Source organism: Colius striatus, chromosome 15, assembly GCF_028858725.1.
Source record: "Colius striatus isolate bColStr4 chromosome 15, bColStr4.1.hap1, whole genome shotgun sequence".
Classification (NCBI taxonomy): domain Eukaryota; kingdom Metazoa; phylum Chordata; class Aves; order Coliiformes; family Coliidae; genus Colius; species Colius striatus.
The window spans coordinates 618,281-636,947 of NC_084773.1; the positions used below are offsets into that span (position 1 = coordinate 618,281).

General features: G+C 39.2%; 1 protein-coding gene across 4 annotated transcripts in view; it reads left to right on the plus strand.

Annotated features, from left to right (window-relative positions):
• The window catches only part of ATP2B2 (ATPase plasma membrane Ca2+ transporting 2), a 447,770-nt gene that overhangs the window by 150,658 nt on the left and 278,445 nt on the right, over positions 1-18,667 (plus strand). For all 4 annotated transcript variants that reach the window (XM_062007951.1, XM_062007952.1, XM_062007953.1 and 1 more), the window contains exon 3: positions 6,404-6,508. The gene's annotated coding sequence lies outside the window, so the exon portion shown is untranslated. The remainder of the gene's footprint in view (positions 1-6,403; positions 6,509-18,667) is intronic.

The window sequence follows — 18,667 nt, forward strand, 5'->3', positions numbered from 1 at the left end:
TTAAAAACCTGACAATGAACCACCCTGCCACCACCCCCACTCTGTCTGCACTGCAATCATCTTCCCTTTCTCCTATTAATTAACACTTGCTGCTGGTGTACAGCAGCTTGTTGTAGACAAATTTTACTAGCTGTGTGTTACACACAAACCTATTTTTACAAAATCATTAATGAAGCCCAAAATGCCTTTGGGAGGTTTAAAATATCTTCAGCTTTGCTGGGGTTTAATCTTTTGGGATTTTACTCTCTGGATACCTAACAGATACGTGTATTTTTTTTCCCAAAGCCTCCTCCTCTGTTTCTCTTTCATCCTGCTTTTACATGCAATGCTCCTTTCTGTTCCATTTTTTTTAACCAGGATTCTTCTGAGGTGTTCCTAACTGCCAGGCTTCATTGCACAAGGTTTTCTTAAGCAGGGTTGGTCCTCGGGAAGTTCTGTTCTTCATAATGAAGGATAGGTGGCACTCTTGTTATTTTTGTTTGGATTCCTGAAATGAATCAGGTATATGTACTCTAAGCAAGGTTTCTTTTTCTCGAGTAAGTGCTTTAGAGAGCGTTCTTGTACATTGAAGAGGATTTTATTCTGATTTCTTTTTAAATGTGAGCACACACTTCAGTTGTCTGAGGCTGGGACTAGTTCACAGTAATCTCTAGGTAGAGAAAAAAATGTTATTTTCATGGAGACCTCAAGAATAAGTGTTCAGCTACATGGCATTGGCTTCCTTTACATCCATAGCTCCTGAGTTTAGGTATTTTCTTACCATTTCATTAGACAAATGGACAAATCCTGTAATGTAATTTTAACTCCAGTTAATACCTTTATACTTAGTACTTGTTAGTTTTGTATTGCAAGTATAGGTTTCATGTTGGTAATCATAGTGCTATCATAAAAGGAAATGGCATGTTTGCAGGTGCCAAACAGTCAATTATTTACCTTTATTTCTTAATCAAGGTAGTAAATACTTGTTTCCCCAACTCCATAGATTGGTTATGGAATTGTATGGGTTTGGGAGTTTTCTCTTGTAGCCTAAAAATGCTGGAACATGGAAAAAAAAGATGCTGGTAGTGGTATGATACTAGGTGTTTTCTGTCACTTTAAAGGAAAACTTGTTTCAACTCTACTGAATGTTTCTTCCTTCTCTTTGCTCAGTGTGCAGTCAGGACACGGCTACTTGGAGGGATTTTAACCTTGATGCTTCATTATTTCAAATGAAGCAAATTCCATTATGATTGCTGGCTGACAGTTTCACATATGGCTGAGGCAAAGTGGTTTGGTGACCTCAGTCCAATTTCTCTTGATCCACCTGTCAATCAATTGCTTCTTTAATTGCCTTTCCCAGAAAAGCTACCTCATGGTTGAAAGGAAGTACTCATCTGGAGTCCTGTGTCCAGTTCTGGGCTCCCCAGCTCCAGAGGGACAGGGAACTGCTGGAGAGAGGCCAGAGCAGGGACACCAAGATGATCAGGGGACTGGAGCATCTTCCTTCTGAGGAAAGGCTGTGGGACCTGGGGCTGTTCAGTCTGGAGAAGAGGAGACTGAGGGGGGAACTCATTAGTAGTTACAAATATCTAAATGGTGGGTGTCAGGAGGTTGGGACATCCCTTTTTTCTGTTGTATCTAGCAACAGGACAAGGGGTGATGGGATGAAGCTGAAACACAGAAGGTTCCATTTAAACACAGGGAAAACTGTTTCACTGTTTCAGTGTTTCAGTGAGGGAGCCCTGGCCCAGGCTGCCCAGGGAGGGTGTGGAGGCTCCTTCCTTGGAGGTCTTCAAGACCCACCTGGACACGTTCCTGTGTGACCTGACCTAGGTGGGAGCTGCTTTGGCAGAGGGGTTGGACTGGATGATCTCTAGAGGTACCTTCCAAGCCCCACCATTCTATGATTCTATGAAAAGGGTTAAGTAGAGTTGGAATGAGCAGAGATTATTAAAGTTTCCATTCTACCTCTGCCCAAGGGTTATGAATCTCTTCTCCAATGAGTATGTAAATACCTCAATATTCTGGGACACATTCTTGCCATGTGCCCTGTCTTTGATGGCGTCACGGCTTGGCCAGTGTCATTCTTTTCATGGAATTTCTCAGTTGGATCCTTTGAAGAAGAACCATAAAAATAGGTAACGTGGAAGGAAACATGAATAATAAAGGAGAAGCTCATTAAAGACTCAAAATGCCATTTGTGTGTTTTTCATCAAACATCCAGCAATGCATGTTACTCCACATTTCTGCAGTGCTTTAATTTTAGATAACCGCAGTTTAGGTTCCTGGCTCTGAGACTATGCTTTGCTATTGCTAGTCTGTTATGAACTTCATTGAAAGGAAATCCCTTCTTGAAAGAGTTTCTAATCTAATTTAGATTTTAGATACATTTCCTTTAAAATATTTAGTTAGTGTAGAGTCACAGGGGAAAGAGCACTTGATTTTAATTTTGATGATGATTGAATTTTGGAATTAAAAATGGATTGAGCAAGCTATTTTGTTTTAATGGGTGAAGGAATGCTTTATAACTTGGCATTTTACTTTACAGGTTATTCCTGGTGCCCTCCTGTGTAATACAGGCTCATGTATAACTCATCCCTCCCTTTTTCTCCGACAGACTGTTGGGTTTTTAATGCTTTTGTTGTTGTTATTGTTTTTGTTTTGTTTTTAAATGCCAGTACCCTGAAGCCTTTGGACTGAAGAATCACAAATAAACATCTTTTTCAGGGCAGGAAGTTTTCTTGATGACTTGGATAATATGTATTTTTAATTTAAGATGCCATTAAGGCAAAGAATTATGTGTTTTGTGTAATGCAAGTCCCAAATGATGGTGGTTATTGAAGTTACCATTTTTTGCCCAACTGTAGGAGGGCTAGCATCTTTGAGAGATTCCAATTTTGGTTCTTATTTATGCTTGACATTTAATGTGCTTGACATGCTGATTATTTTACACCTACCTAATTTCATCTAGCTCAAGGGATAATGACAATATTTTAAACAGCTGTATGTTGTTAAGCAGTTGCCACACTACAAATGGAACGAGAAAATCCCTAAACTATTTCTAGAGTCATTCCTTTGTATTGCGGTTCTCAGGGACAACTAGAGTTGTTCATCAGCTTGTTCAGCTGTGCAGCTTGGTTACCTGTCTTGTTGCCAGGAAGATAAAGCTGTACTAATATTTTATGTCCTTTTGTTTACACATATATGTATCTGTGTGTATATAGATAATGCATAATGCTGGACTGTGTGCTTACATCGTGTCCTTTATGATCTAGGGGTGATCCATCATTTGTGATAGATTGAGGTGATAGATTTCTCAGTAGTTACTGATGGCTTTGATGTTTCCTAAAGCTTGAATGAAAATGACACTGCAAAAGAAAATATTCTATATAATATTTAGTCCATTAAATTGAGTTCTTAATTCTATAACACACATTTACTGCTGGTACAGCAGATTTGGAAGCAGCTGGCTTGTGTCTTGATGTATAGATCATTGGGGTATAACGTATAAGTGGGGCTCCCCAGCTCAAGAGGGACAGGGAACTGCTGGAGAGAGGCCAGTGCAGGGACACCAAGATGACCAAGGGACTGGAGCATCTTCCTTCTGAGGAAAGGCTGTGGGACCTGGGGCTGTTTAGTCTGGAGATGAGGAGACTGAGGGGGGATCTCATTAATATTTACAAGTATTTCAAAGGTGTTTGTCCAGATGATGAGGCAACACTTTTTTCTGTAGTGTTCAGTGACAGGACAAGGGGCAATGGACAAAAGTTGGAACACAAAATGTAAGGAAAAACTACTGTAAGGTGAGGGAGCCTTGGCCCAGGCTGTCCAGGGAGGGTGTGGAGTCTTCTTCTCTGGAGGTGTTCAAGACCTGCCTGGATGCATTTCTGAGTTCCTGATCTATGTTGGACCTGTTTTGTCAGGGGAGTTAGACTAGATAATCTCTAGAGGTCCCTTCCAACCATCACCATTCTGTGATTTTGTGAAAACAAAAGATCATGGGAAAAAAATTCCCTAGCTGATTTTAAGTATATTTTCTGTAAAATATTTTCTATGTTAGCAAAATAATTTTGTTGGCCATTCTTGTGGAGTTGTATTCCCAGGTTAATATGGGATTCCATGCAGACCTGTAAGAATTTAGACTCCATCAATAAGGGTATAAATGGATATCAGACAAAAAGGAAGCACTAGGAAAATTGTGGGAAGACCAAACTTCTTAGAGAGGTACAGCTTGTGAGCACAATTTGCTTGTTTCTTCTACTAGAACTTTTGGTTTACATTGAATTGCTTTAATTGTGATTGACAACATTAAAAGTGATGAAGAAATGGTAAAATGCTTTATTTTACAGACTGCCTAGAACCCTCACAAACAATCATGTCCCACAAAAGGATCCTTGGAACAGCACTGACTGAAAACATCAGAGGAATGATATTATTTTTAAAAATATCTTTATTTTGCAATCTTGCCACCTGGTGGTATGCTCTGGCAGTAAAAGCCTGGTTAAAACCCTGCTAAAGAGTCATACTTTTGTAGGCAAGAATTTAAGAGCAAAATTTGAGACTGGTTGATAAGTAGGTTCTTTGGTTTTAGTGTGAAGGTTCAGTGTGGTCTTCTTTTATTGCATCAGTGTCCCATGTTGGGTGCAGTATAAAGTTGTGCATGCCTTTGCATTTGGCATTTCTGTTTTCCTCCCCACTCAGATTTTTATAGATGCAGGGGAAGAGAAAGTCCAGAAATATTGTGTGGCCTAGGAACACTGAGTAATGGCACATTAATCATCAAAATAAATTTGAGTAACAGTTCAAGAAGGAGTGGTACCCATGCCCTGAAATTCCCAGACAAATCATGCAAACCATGAATTTACCTAAGTTATGGTAAGAACATTTAAGGGGTGGCATTGCCCATCAAAAAAGTACTAGAAATCTAAGCAATATGAAACTTAAATGTCTTTGGATAAGCTTCCATTTGGGCATAAGGTAGAGATAGAATGAAGTCATGATGTGCAAGACCCTCAGCAAGTTCCCCACTGGCACCAAACTGGGAGCACTGGCTGATTCCCCAGAGGCTGTACTGCCATTCAGCGGGATCTCTATCGGCTGGAGAGTTGGGCAGAGAGGAACCTGCTGAGGTTCAACAAGGACAAGTGCAGAGTCCTGCCTCTGGGAAGGAACAACCCCCTGCACCAGCACAGGGTGGGGATGACCTGCTGGAGAGCAGCTCTGCAGAGACTTGGGAGTCCTGATTGATAATAAATTGACCATGAGCCAGCAACATGCCCTCATGGGCAAGAAGCCAATGGCAGCCTGGGGGCAGCAAGAAGAGTTTAGGCAGCAGGTCAGGGAAGGTTCTCTCTCCTCTGGCCTGGTGAGGCCTCTGTCCTGTGTCCAGTTCTGGGCTGCCTAGATCAAGAGGAACAGCAGAGAGAGTCCAGTACAAGGCTACCAAGATGATCAGGGGAATGGAACATCTCATCTCTCTTACGAGGAAAGGCTGCAGTTCAGCCTAGAGAAGAGAGGACTGAGGGGGGACCTTATTAATGCTAACATATATCTAAAGGACTAGAGTTGAGAGGATAGCATCACTGTTTTTTCTGTAGCACCCTTTGATAGAGCAAGGAGTGACAGGCAGAAGCTGAACCACAGGTAGTTCCACTGATACATGAGTCAAAACTGCTGTTGAGGTGAGGGAGCCCTGGCCCAGGCTGCCCAGGGAGGGTGTGGAGGCTCCTTCTTAGAAGGTTTCCTAACCTGTCTCAACACATTCCTGTGCCTCCTGTCTAAGGGGATCCTGCTTTAGTGGGGGGTTGGACTCGATGATCTCTGTAGGGCCCTTCCAACCCCTACTGTTTTGTGATTCTGTGAGACAGCGGAGCAGATACCAAAAGCAACACATAATGTTTTGTTTGCTGTCTGCCTTCTTCACCTGTTTCTTGCCCTTAGACTTACCACTTTCAGCTCTTTGTATTCCTCCTAGTTAATATTCTGTATTTCTCCTTTTAGTACTGAATGTTAATAATGTTGAGTAGCTGTTCTGGAGCAGCTTGAAGTGCTTAAGCTTTAGAGTTAGCTATTTTTAAAGATGATAGGAATTACAACCAGTTAAAAGTCTCCAAAAGATTGTGTGCATGAAAAATACCATTTATTTACATATATGAAAGGCCAGAAGGCTGCATTGCTGATAGATGGACAAGAGTGAAAGGCTTTTAGTTCCAAGCTATTAATACACATCTCTGGTCACAGAGTTAGAACTTTTTAATCACATTATTTTGCTGGAAAATATCTGTAACTATTTATGACACTGGATGTTTGCTCTTGCATCTGTTTCTCCTGTGGGGTATCCTTTAGATCAATTCTTGTTTGTTCTATTAATTTGCTTAATTCTCTGGGGTTTGTCGTGCCTAATTATCTCTTTTCTTTCTTACAGTTTTGAAATCCAAAGTGATTAACCGACACGAAAGGACCCAGCTGGTTATGTGACTTGGAACCCTGTTTATGAAGCGCTCATTCGTTTTTACAACACGGCAGCACTGTATGTTTCTTCTTTTTTCCCCCCAGAAATAAACTGTTGTAACTTTGTGGAAGTCCTAAAAAATTTCTGAGGAAGTCCAGTCCAATTGATAAGTAAGATCTGGATTTTTGGCTTAATGACATCAGCCAAGGAAACAAAAGTGCTATATTTGCTTTACTACTAATCAGAGGTGGCGTCCACGTAACAATGCTACTTAAGATTTGATGTCATAGAATCATTATGGTTGGAAAAGACCTTTAAGATCATTGAGTCCAATGACTGCCTTCACATTGCCAAGCCCAACACTAACCCACGTCCTTCCATACCTCGGCTACATGGCTTTTAAGTATCTCTAGGGCTGGGGACTCCCAACACCTCCCTGGGCAGCCTGGGACAGTGTCCAACAACCCTCTCAGGGAAAAAGTTCTTCCTCATCTACAATCTAAACTTCCCCTAACACAACTTGAGGCTGTTTCCTCTTGTCCTATCACTCATTACTTGAGAGAAGAGACCAACCCCCACCTCACTGTAACCTCTATAGTTGTAGAGAATGATCATGTCTCCCCTCAGCTTCCTCTTCTTGAGGCTGAACACTCCCAGCTCCCTTTCCCTCAATAAGAATTTATCTCTAGACCCTTCACCAAGCTTCATTTAAGGAGAACTTTCCTGAGTTTGAAAGATCAGCCTGCTTTCTCTTTACATTATGTTGTATGAAGTGTAGGAGTGGTGAATGTGACAAATGTGTGGTTTAGACTGCATTGATAATGTATTATGTAAAGGCCAATGCTGAAACCCAGGCAGGGACTGTAAAGTAAATGCAGGAGGTTGCAGAGCCACTTGATGTCACCGAAACAAACAAATAGCTCTAGTAAAAATATAAATTCTCCCTGCACCCCCAAGACCCCAAGATTTTGGACTCAATAATGCTTCTTTTGTACTTCATTTAAACAATGATTTTCTCAATTGTAGGTCTTTTTCTTTACAAGACATTCCCTCAGTTTTAAGTGCAAAATAAAATTGAACAGATAAAGTATCAGCCTTAGTCTGTAACATAAGTGTGGAAATGCATAAAGGAAAATTCCAGCAGAAACATTACATTTTTTTATATCATAAACTATGTTGTGTGAGCTAAAAATGAAACTATTAGATAAGGTGAAGTGCTGATATGTACGTCATCGTGTTATGTGTGCTGTGCATCTTATCTTTTCCTTTTCCAGTTCTGTGAAAATGCTCTGCCGTAACAGTGAGGAGCTTTTTCATTCCTGTAATTAGGTGGGAAGGGTTTTTTAATCATTAAATTTTAGAGACAACAAATTTACATGATGTTCCACTCAGACTAGCAGGAATCCAAGCAGTGCTATCAGGTGTAGGGCAGCACCAGGTTATTTCAAGTATTTCTTGGTTGAACCTGCAGTAGAAGTCAGGCAGCTCAGGCTGGATGAACTTTATAACCATGTTTAAATGAAGTTGCCCAACTTGCCCTGAATGTATGAAAATTGCATTATTCTTTAAGTGAAGGGAAAAAAGCTGTTACTTATTCTGGATTTTCTGTGGAATAGCAAGTGGCTTGTAAGGGGTGAATGCAATAATCCTACAATCTGTATTTTCATTTATTACCTCTCGTTACTGAAGGTTCATTAACAAAGAAAGGAAAATGAAGCATAATATTCAAACTACTATAAAAAAAGGGGAAATAGCACTGACTACCTACTGACTTGAGTCTTAGAGGTATGAAATAGTAGAGCCAGTGAAGAAAAATTACTAAATATTTATTCTTAAATAGACTTTTGTACAGGGAAATATAAGCCTGCTTTTTCAGGTCTTTTTATTATAACAAATAGATGTCTGAGCAAATTTGCTTTATGACAGCAATAAATAAATTCCCACCATGGTGATGAGATTGGTCAGTGTGTTATTAGGAAACAGAAAGAATCACACTTGCTCTTTTTTAGCAAGTAAACATAACAAGAGTGCTCTATCATTTATAGGACACTTCCTCTCCTATGATGAGTGCAGAAGTAAGCAGATTTAAACCTCATTATGAAAAACACAAGGACATTAATAACAACTGCACAGATAAAAAGGCTTTGCAAGTTTTCTATGAGTAATTAAGCAAGCTTTCCATAGCATGTATCTTTAAGTTCTGTATAGCTACTGTGAAGAAGATGGTATGAACTTGTTTGAGATGATTTGCTTTTATGCTAAAAATTGAAAGTAATGACTGTGTTTTGTTACACAAAATGGCACCTGCACAACTTTAATGTGTTCCAAAAGTTCTGTAATATTTTTGTGGATAGAAATTATTCAAGGATTTGCTCTCTTGTCACTAATGATTTCCAGATGAATTTCCACTAGGGTGATAAGTGTACCTATAGTTCTCACCTATGTGTAAATGTTTGTAGGCTCTTTTAACTAAAACCAATATAACTTCTATCAAAATATTCTACTTAGTGTTTATGTTCTTTCAATAGAGACCAGAGTGAAAACATGGTCATAATGATTGTGTGGGCAACTGTAACATCAAGTTATTGCAGTGTGTTAAGCATTGCTTTTTGCTAACATAGGTCTTCAGCTGCAGTAGTTTGGCACTGTTGCTTTAATGAAGGCTTTAATAGGTGCTGTAATCTGTGCAGACCAAACCTTGTGCTTGTCTTTCAAAATACTAGAGATTTAAAGTACGCTTCTGTTTCCACACCTCTTGAAACAAGTAGTCTATAATCTATTAGTCAGACATTTAAATGCCTGTAAGAGACTGAAAAGCTAAGGCAGACTCTACTAGAGAGGGAACTTTCTTAGTCATTCAGCTGTTAAAAAAACCCATCCCCTAGGTTTTTGTCCTTTTTTTTTCCCAGATAAATAAGAACTTGAAATAGTGCAATTTTCTCTATTTCTTAATGCAAGATACAATGATTTTAATTTCTGTGTGGAAGGCAAGCTGCCAGGCACAACCACACAATTTAGTGTACTTGCAACATGTAAAACCCTCAAACAATCCTTCTAATGAACTCTCTGTCCCTGGCCTCTCAAATACTGTTTGGAAAGATGTAATGGGTCTTAACTGTACCTGGATTTCATCGTTGTTTAAGTTACCTCTGAACCACAACTGGGATTTATGTAAGATGCTTCCTGTTTCCAGTGATGAAGACAAGGCATCCCTTTTGGTTAGATCTTAACACAAGCTGTAGTTAGCATCAAACAGGAGATAGCACTAGCTTGTTAGGGTTTTGTCTGGTGAGGCACATAAGGATCATTTCTTCACAAAGGGGACTGCAGCTTTTGTCCTCTTCTAAAGGTACTCCCATATGAAAACCTTCATGGTTTTGTTTTGTCGTTCCTGACATTTATCTAAGTTGTTAAGGAGGATACTTGGAGCTGCTGTGTTGTTTCTGTACTACCTTAAAATTAAACGTTGGTTATACCTGAGAGTGAAGAAGCTGAGGAAATGGCATCATCTTCAGCACCAGATGCAGCTCCAGGTGTGTATCCCTCTCTGGCCTGTAAATGCAGGGCACAGGTGAAGCCACTGAAACTTCTGATTTTTCAACTAGTTAGGATGACCTCAGGTAAACTATGCTTTTGTCACCTCTTCCATCTCCATTGGAGGAAAGTATCTGTAACAACAAAGTGGGAGATTATTAATCTCACTTCATTACAGTCCTTAGCAAAGCTACAGTGGGCACAAGTTATCTATCAGCTCATCCCAAACAATTGCATGTGTCAACAGAGGTTGGTTTATGGCATGACAGTCACACCTATCTATTTCTTTTTATTTCTTTTCCTGGGATTGTCACATGTGTTTTGAAGGAGGAGTGTGTTCCATTTTCTTTTTACTTGTTAGATGTGACTACGATGCTCATCCAGAAAAGTTGTACAGGAGTAGAGTACACCTGTACCTTCAGTTATCTATAGTAATGGTTTTTTGCACAACTAAATAAATATTTATGAATATATTTGAACTCTTCCTCCTTTGAAAATCAATCTTCCCTAATATTTCCTACAGTCTGAGGTTAGTGACATTTTAAAATCATACAATTACGACTTAATTTCAATTTGATGTTATTTTAAAAGGTGAGTAATGGCAGTATTACAACATAAGTATATTCAGTGGGGTCATAGAATCATAGAATGGTAGGGTTTGAAAGGGACCTTTACAGATCATCTATTCCAACCCCCTTGCCAAAGCAGGTCAGCTTAGATCAGGTGAATAACACTAGACAGTATCTAGCCCTTTCACAGGATTTCTCATCAGTGAATCTTGAAATGTGTTAGAAGTAGTGTGAATTGTTATCTCCATTTTGTGAGTGATGGAACCTGTCCCTCAGAGGTTACCCAGGTTTGTGCAGACCTCTTTTCATATATCTGGTGGACTAAACATCACAGTATGTGAGTATCCCACTCTCCTGAGCAATGACTGTGGAACCAAAAAGCTGATGGCATTTTAATGGAAGAAAAATCAGGGATTATTTTTTTGTTTAAACAGAAAAGAAATGGAATGTATTCCTGCTGAATTCTGGTGTCTCTGCTGTTCAAATTGGATGTGAAAGTATTAAACATGAAGCTAATATATAATGTCAGTTATTGACTGTTACCCTGGGGTTTAAATATCCCTCATCTGTCTTGGTGTGACCGAGCTGTTCAAAAATCACAAAAACCATCAGGGCAAGTGGCTGAGGTTTTTTCCCTGTACTGTGTGCATGTCATTTTTGTCTGATAAAGAGAACAGTGGGTGTTTGTGCTCCAGATGGTTTTAAGAAATTGTATAAGGCTAGGAAGAGTGAATAATCAGGTGAGACTGCAGTAAATGCTCAAGTGACTGGAGAAAATGGAACCAATTACTCAGTAGCTGTCCTCACTGACTTGAGAGTGTAAATGACAGCCTGACCCTATTATAATGATCTGACTTGTGTGCAGCTGTGTGAGTGGAGCAGTGTAGTCTCTGGTATGTCAGGGAAATTAAGTTTCCATGGAATTTTTTTTATAGATTAGGACACAAGTGAAAGATTTAAATTTCTTTTAATCCTATTTTAGTACTAGGTGACTGGTGTAATTATTGTTCCTCTCTTATTCCTTTTGATACTTCTCTGATTTAAAAATATTTTGGCAGTTTTGAGTATTCTTAGATAACAAATTTAGAGCTAGAGTTGAAATTATTTATGTAATATTTATTTGATAATTGTTTGGTTAATGATATCTTTTCACTTTGCAAGTCGGGCGGTAATTTTGCTTTTGTCTTTCCTCTTTGTACAGTGGATTTGCTTCATTGTCACCAGCTGCCTTGAGGTTTGGCATTTGAGCAAAATTAAACGATTATTTGCATGTTGTGAGAGTCCTTTATGTGGTACATTGCTCAATCTCACTTAGAAAAGCATTTGTTCAGAACTTCTGCCCTGGCTACCTCTGTATGGGATAACAGCAGTGGCTTACAGGTGCTGTTTAGCACATTTTCCTTCTGAGTAAAGATAACTGCTCTGGAGAGTAGCTGCAAATGACAGTTTTCTGTTCACTTTGAAAGAATCCTTGATAATAGCAATAAATTGCTTGCAATCAATTACCAGATGCCCTCCATTAGTGTGAAATTAAGTCTGCTCCTTGTTGGTTTAGATTTTTTTTCCTGGGCAGGCTCTTTTATGGTACAGATTTTACAGGTATGTTACTGGATTGTTACTGGTGCAACTGTTGTCTTTTCCTAGAATTCTCAGAGCCCAGATGAATGCTTTTATGCTGGTTTCTCCTGATACAAAGCATAGAAATAGGTATTTTCTTCATGTGACACCACGGAGTGCTGAGTACAATTCAAATGCTAATATGTAGAAGCTAAATCTCACAAAGACGTGTTAACATTTGTCTTTATTCACGGCATCTCAAAGACTACGAGGCAAATCTTGCCTGACATGTTGGGTGTACTACATTGTAGAAATTTACCCCTTAAAAGCAGAGAAGCATTTTCTTTTTGCATAGTTTAGTTCTTTTGATCCCATGGAAGAGTGAAAGTCTCCTCTCATGACCCCATCTGAGCCTGCTTTGCTGATTACTTTTTCCACCTTCTCCATGATTCCTGGGTTTAAAATTTCCTCTTTTTAGGGACAGACTGTGAATGGGATTTATCCAGCAGAGTGGATTATTTTTCCAGATGATTTTGTTTTCCTGCTTTGCTGGGTGCTGGAAAGTCTCCTCAGTTACTGCAGTGCTCTTCACACCTCTGTTTCGATTTGCCCCGCAAGTGTAACCCCTTATGGAGACCAGACTTAGCTCTTTGTAGACAAAATACTAATTCTTTTGTGTCCTTATTATTACTAGAATGTATATTTTGCACATGGATCTTGTTTATCTGCTTTAAATTTTCAGCCTGCAGTTATCTGTGGCTGTTAGAGTTCCATTGAATGTCCTGAATTGTGTACTCTTGCATCAACAAAATAGATAACTTCTCTCTTTGCTTTCAGTTTGATCATACAGTGGTCTCTTACTTCAATCCTATCCATTTTCCCTCTGGAGAATTCATTCAAAACAGTAATATTAAATAGCTTTCTTGAATAGGTATTTGGTACTTGCCAGCTTTGGCAGAGTTGGGTAATCCATTTGTACTTCCTACCTTTCTTTCCCCAACACAGAGTCCTTGAGAAAAGCAAATGAAACTGGACAAGAGTTTGTGGCTGATGGACAATGAGATTTCTCTGTCCACTTTCCCCTAGTAGTCCTGGCCACTGTCCTCTGGCTTGACCCGTATATTCTCACATCTTTGTTCCTTGCTTGTCTCCCTAGTATTCTGAGAGCTTTAAGTTTTTGGATTCTCACTCATTGGCACTGTTTGGATGTTCTGAATGACTTATTCTTAGGTCTCATTTTAGATTTCTCAGTAATCTCTCTGCAGATGTCGGTGCTTCAGCACTGAGTGAAGTGATGCTTTTGCTTTTTATTTATGCAAGCAACACATGGGCTGCAGCCAGCTACTTAAACTCACAAAATATTTGAGAATATGTTTAAATGCAAGGTCTTACAGCAAATGCAAATTTATTTCTTACTACTTTTCCTTTGATTCTCATGATAGATTTCTGGAGAGTGCTCTGAGGCTGTTTTTTTGTGGTGCTATCACTACTTTGCCTTCATGCTTATGCTAATTTTCTTTCTTTGCCTAAGCCCCATAGCACTTGTTATCAGTAGCTACAATTTCCTGCCACCTGTGGTGGAATATATTTCTTCATTATGAGCTTTTTGCTGCTTCCTCAAGTTATGGTTTTAATTAGCTGTTATGGAATTTTTACATATCATTCACTTGTCCTGCAAAACTTAATCCTCTGATAGGTCTGAAAATTGCTGCTTCCAGCTTGTATTGGCCCAAACCCCTTGGTGCCAGTTCCTGGTACCAGTACTGAACTGGTACTAAATTTAGCACAAGAGAATGTGGTGGATGAATGGGCTCCGTAGGGTTTGTTTTGCTTTGGGTTTGTGCTGGTGAGGTTTTTTTCCTTCCTTTAAAGAGAAAGAGCACTGATATTGCCAATGCTCAGTGCAGAGTGACTTATCTGAATCAGGTTGGAATATAGAAGAAATCCCAACTTTTTATTCTGAGTTTGGTGAACATTTTGTTCACATAACAACTTTATGTGTCTATTTTAGAAGCTCTTGTATTTTTGAGGACCTCTTAAAAAATGAGAATGTGACCAGAGGCTTACCACTCTAATAAATCCTCATGGTAGTAATGTACCAAGAATCCTCCTGTCTAGATCAGAAGAGAACAGTAAATTACACTAACTACTGGCTTTATACATGCAAATATGCATCTTGCTTTTGTCCATTAAATGCATTTTTCATACTCAGTTTAAAAAAATGTCAACTTCTTGTCACAGGAACAGGTGTCCAGCACCTCATCTGTAGTAGGTAGTTTCTCCTTTCTGTCAACATCATCTGGTACAAGGATAAAAACCATGGAGTGACAAAGAGAAGCGTGTGCATATGTGATGGCAAATGTAAATTGCACTGGATTTCCAACATCAAAAAAGAGACTTGGCAACTGCAGATGTATAGATGAAAAAGTGTAGGAGGAAAGAGGAGTAATGATTTTGTTTCTCTGCGACAAATTCTGTTGGAGCAGCTGGTGTGAGCTGCAGAGATGAAGCGGTACTGTAGGTAAAACCGCTGCTGTCTGGAACACTGTAATTCATCTTATGTTTGCCAGTGAGGCTGCTGAGAAAGTGATTGCTGAGGAGTAATGCCTACTTAAAAGAAAAGAAGAGCAAAGAATAATTTCCTATATTCCTTATTGATATTTTAATCTTTACTCTCTCTAACCAAGCACCTGGGGTAGAAATTGCAACTTGAAGAGAGATGAGTCCATGTTAGCCTCCATAAACTGCTTGTATTAGGCAGGAGAAACCTATCTATGGAAGAATCCATGGCACTTGTGTAACTATGACCTCAATGGTGCCCCCAATTCTCCCAGTTACTTTTGTCACTGGCCATTCTCTCATGAGCTGGGGCTGATTTCTATTTGTTTGTGCTTTGGGGCTTTATATAGATTTTGTTTGCTTGCTTGCTCTGGTTTTTGAGTTGTTTTTGGTGCTTGTTTTGGGATTTTGGTTTGGTGGTTTGGGGTTTTTTTTGTCACTGCCGAGGAATTCTTCCCCTCATCCCCCAGATCCCCAGAGAAATGGCACACAGGCTTGCTGCAGTAGGGTGATTCACCACTGTCAGTGTATCTGTCAGTGTTGCATGAGGAACTGCACTGCAATGGAAGCGAAATCTCTGCCCGATGGGCATAGACATCACTTGCAACAACTAAACTCTTCTTTTTCCTCCCTTTTCTTTCAAGTGTACATGCATTTCTACTTGTCAGTGTGCTTTATGGACGAGATGAAATGGAAACAAAGCACATGCTGGGGGAGGTTGGGAGCTTAGAGGTGGTGCTGAATCTTAGTTACCTCTGTATCTTTATTTCAAATCCCATGAAGTAGCATTCCTGAAAATTAGGAAAGGCAAATAGTTACATATAGTTCCTGGGCTGGAACAGTTCCTTTCTTTGTGGAAAGAGTTTTATTAACAAGATAACTTCTCGGTTCTGTAACCAGCTCATGGGAGACTGTCTGGGTGGGGAATTGCATCTTCACCACAGTTTATAATGGTCACAAGTGGCTTGTGTGTGGTTGCCAGAGAACCACTTAATTTTGAAGAGAGATTTGATAGAGGTTGGTTGGTGGATTTTACAGGTTAGTGAGATTGCCTTTTGTGGATAGATAAGACTGGTTTCTAGTTGTTGAAAAGTCTGGTACACTGATAAATCAAGGAAACAGTTGTGGAACAAAGCTGCAGATTAACAGCTCATGGAGGCCCTGATAGTCAGATGTCATTTGATGTGATGTGAAAGAAAGAAATAAAAGGAGAGAAAAAAAAACCCAGCTTGCTCCAATCAAAGTAAAGAACCAGAACAATTATTTTAGTGTTTTAGAATAGAATTAAGGGATAGCAAATTGGGATTTGCAAAGGCTGAAGAGGAGGAGATTGCAGTAGTTAAGGTGTTAGGCTATTAAGGATCAGAGAATGTTCTGTCTTGCCTTTATGGAATTGGAATTCATATGCACTGCTAAAAAATAAAAATGGAATAAAAAAAGAAAGGATGAGAAACCTGGAAAAAAAAAGATTACTGCAATCTGTATGTGAAAGAAAAATGATATAAACATAAAATCTCCTGGAATCATCATCAGCATTTTGAATATTGAGAACATAAAATGAATTTTAAACCCTGGGGGTTGTTGCACATGCACACGTGTGAATATTAGTGCCCTGTTCATGTAAGTGCTGTTAGAGTTCATCAGCAGCCAAGGTACAGTGAGATTTAAAGCTTTTGAAAGGCTTCAGCTGTTTTCAGTCTGAAGTCTCATTTTAATCCTTTGATTTCACTGTCGAAGTCTTGACCTTGACGATGGTCTTCCATCTATTTCAGAAACTTGGTGTAACGAAGCTTTTGGTACTTCTGTGATCAAATTTGTGAAAAATGTGGGTAGTTTTCATCCTATAAATAAGCAACTTTTAGATATTTCTTTCTTCTTTTGCTCTTCCTCATTGCTTTGTGCTTACAAAATATGCCCTCTAATTATATTTTCAAAGCTCTTGCAGTGGCAGTTCAATCCTTATCTGTTACAGGACCTTGGAAACTGGCCCAAATGATTCATTTGAACAGCTATTTTGATAGTGCCTGCATCATCTTAGATACAACTTTACGTAAAATGGATGGGGAAATGCTAGTTTAAATACCTCCTCCACCTATGTATATAAATGAAAATCTTCAGTCCTTAAACAGGAGACTGTCATTTGGATATTTTTTGGAAAAAAACATCCTTTAAAAATGCAGTGGTGAAAAACAAGGAAGGAGCTCCATGGGAGCAGTGAATAGTGATCAGCTAACTGTGAAATGGAGAAAATTCTGTGGGCAGTATCTAAACTCACCTTTGGCTTTCCCCACAGATGTTTGCAGTGCCTGGAGATAAAATGATCCAAACCAGCTAACATAAAATTAAAACTGCAGCAAGGCAAAAGATAAGATCTGCATATGTTCTCTCACACATTGAAGCAGAAGCAACTGCTCTCAAAAGTGGTTTCATGTTTTGGGTTTTTTTGGGTTTTCTTTGTTGGTTTTTTTTGGAGGGAGATTTTTTTTTTAATTTTTGGGGTTTTGTTTTCTGTTGGTTGGTTTTTTTACAGTTTGGAAGGATGGAGAAGAGAAGAGCGTTGGAGATCTTATTAACATTTATAAATATCTAAAGGGTGGGTGTCAGGAGGTTGGGGCAGCACTTTTTTCTATTGTAGCCAGCAACAGGACAAGGGGTGATGGGATGAAGCTGGAACACAAAAAGTTCCACTTAAACATAAGAAAAAACTCTGTCACTGTTTCAGTGAGGGAGCCCTGGCACAGGCTGCCCAGAGGGGTTGTGGAGGGTCCTTCCTTGGAGGTCTTCAAGACCCTCCTGGACATGTTCCTGTGTGACCTGATCTAGGTGACCCTGCTTCTGCAGGGGGTTGGACTGGATGAGCTCTAAAGGTCCCTTCCAACCCCCACCATTCTATGATTCTATGGGTCTTTCATTAACATTCTTCTAGGAGGGCTGGATGGGGTGAGTCAGTGGGGCAAAAAGATAATCAGAGAAGTTAATGTACCAATCAGAGAAGTCAGACTGGTAACAAAATGTGAGTTTTGAAAAACAGAGAAAATATCTTTGCATTGGTTATAGTAATGATATTTTTATTCCTGTGGCTTGGAGTTGCTGCTAGTGTGTTATGTGGTGTGTAAAATGCAACATTATGAGGGAAAACGAATACTGTGATAATAGTATGACATCTATTTTGAAAGTACACAAAAGCAATCCTAAGCCTACAATGCACTTCTCATATATGATCAAAGTGAAGTAGCATATCAAAAAACCGTTCGCCAGAGCTTTGAATGAACAGTGAGTGAATTTAATGGAACTTCTGGTTCCTCAATGATTATTGAGAAGTAATCCACATTTCTCAATGCAGGAAGGAGTTGTGTATAAAAATACAACGTTAATAATCAGTTTATCTTTTTAACTCAAGTTGTGAACAATATAGTTTTAAGGGTTTAGTTTGATCTCTCTGCAGTGCCATTTTAGTTGTTTGTTTATAGGCTTCAGGTAGAGCTCAATCCAGGCAAAAGTCCTGGTGAAGTAAATGAGATGGTGCACTTGCACAGTTTGACCCATCAGTTATGAATATTCACAGAGCAGAATGGGAGCAGATGGTAGTTCCAAGTCTGTGTAAAATATTGTCATAAGTATTTTCTTCAGTATTTCTTATGTTCTAATTCTTTTCACAGCTCTCCTTACATTCGGGACGTGTTTGTTGTCGGAAATATGTGTTCTGACAAAATATTTAAAGGTGAACAAAGACAGAGGGTGCTCAGGAGAAAGAATAACTTTTTCTTCTTCCTGCTGTGCAAGTGACTGATGTATCTGTGTACTCCTGTGTTTTGAATGATGGTTTGGACGAGCAGCATAAGTGGATGAAAGAAAGCTTGGATTTGGAGAAAATAAGTTGCCATGTCTTTCCTGCATTCCTTCTTCTTACAATAGTGATATATCTGATTTCATAATATAAATTACAACTTTAAAAATTGCCTGATAGGTTATCTTTAAAAAAAATGAAATCATGTGTTTACCAGTGGAGCTACAAAGA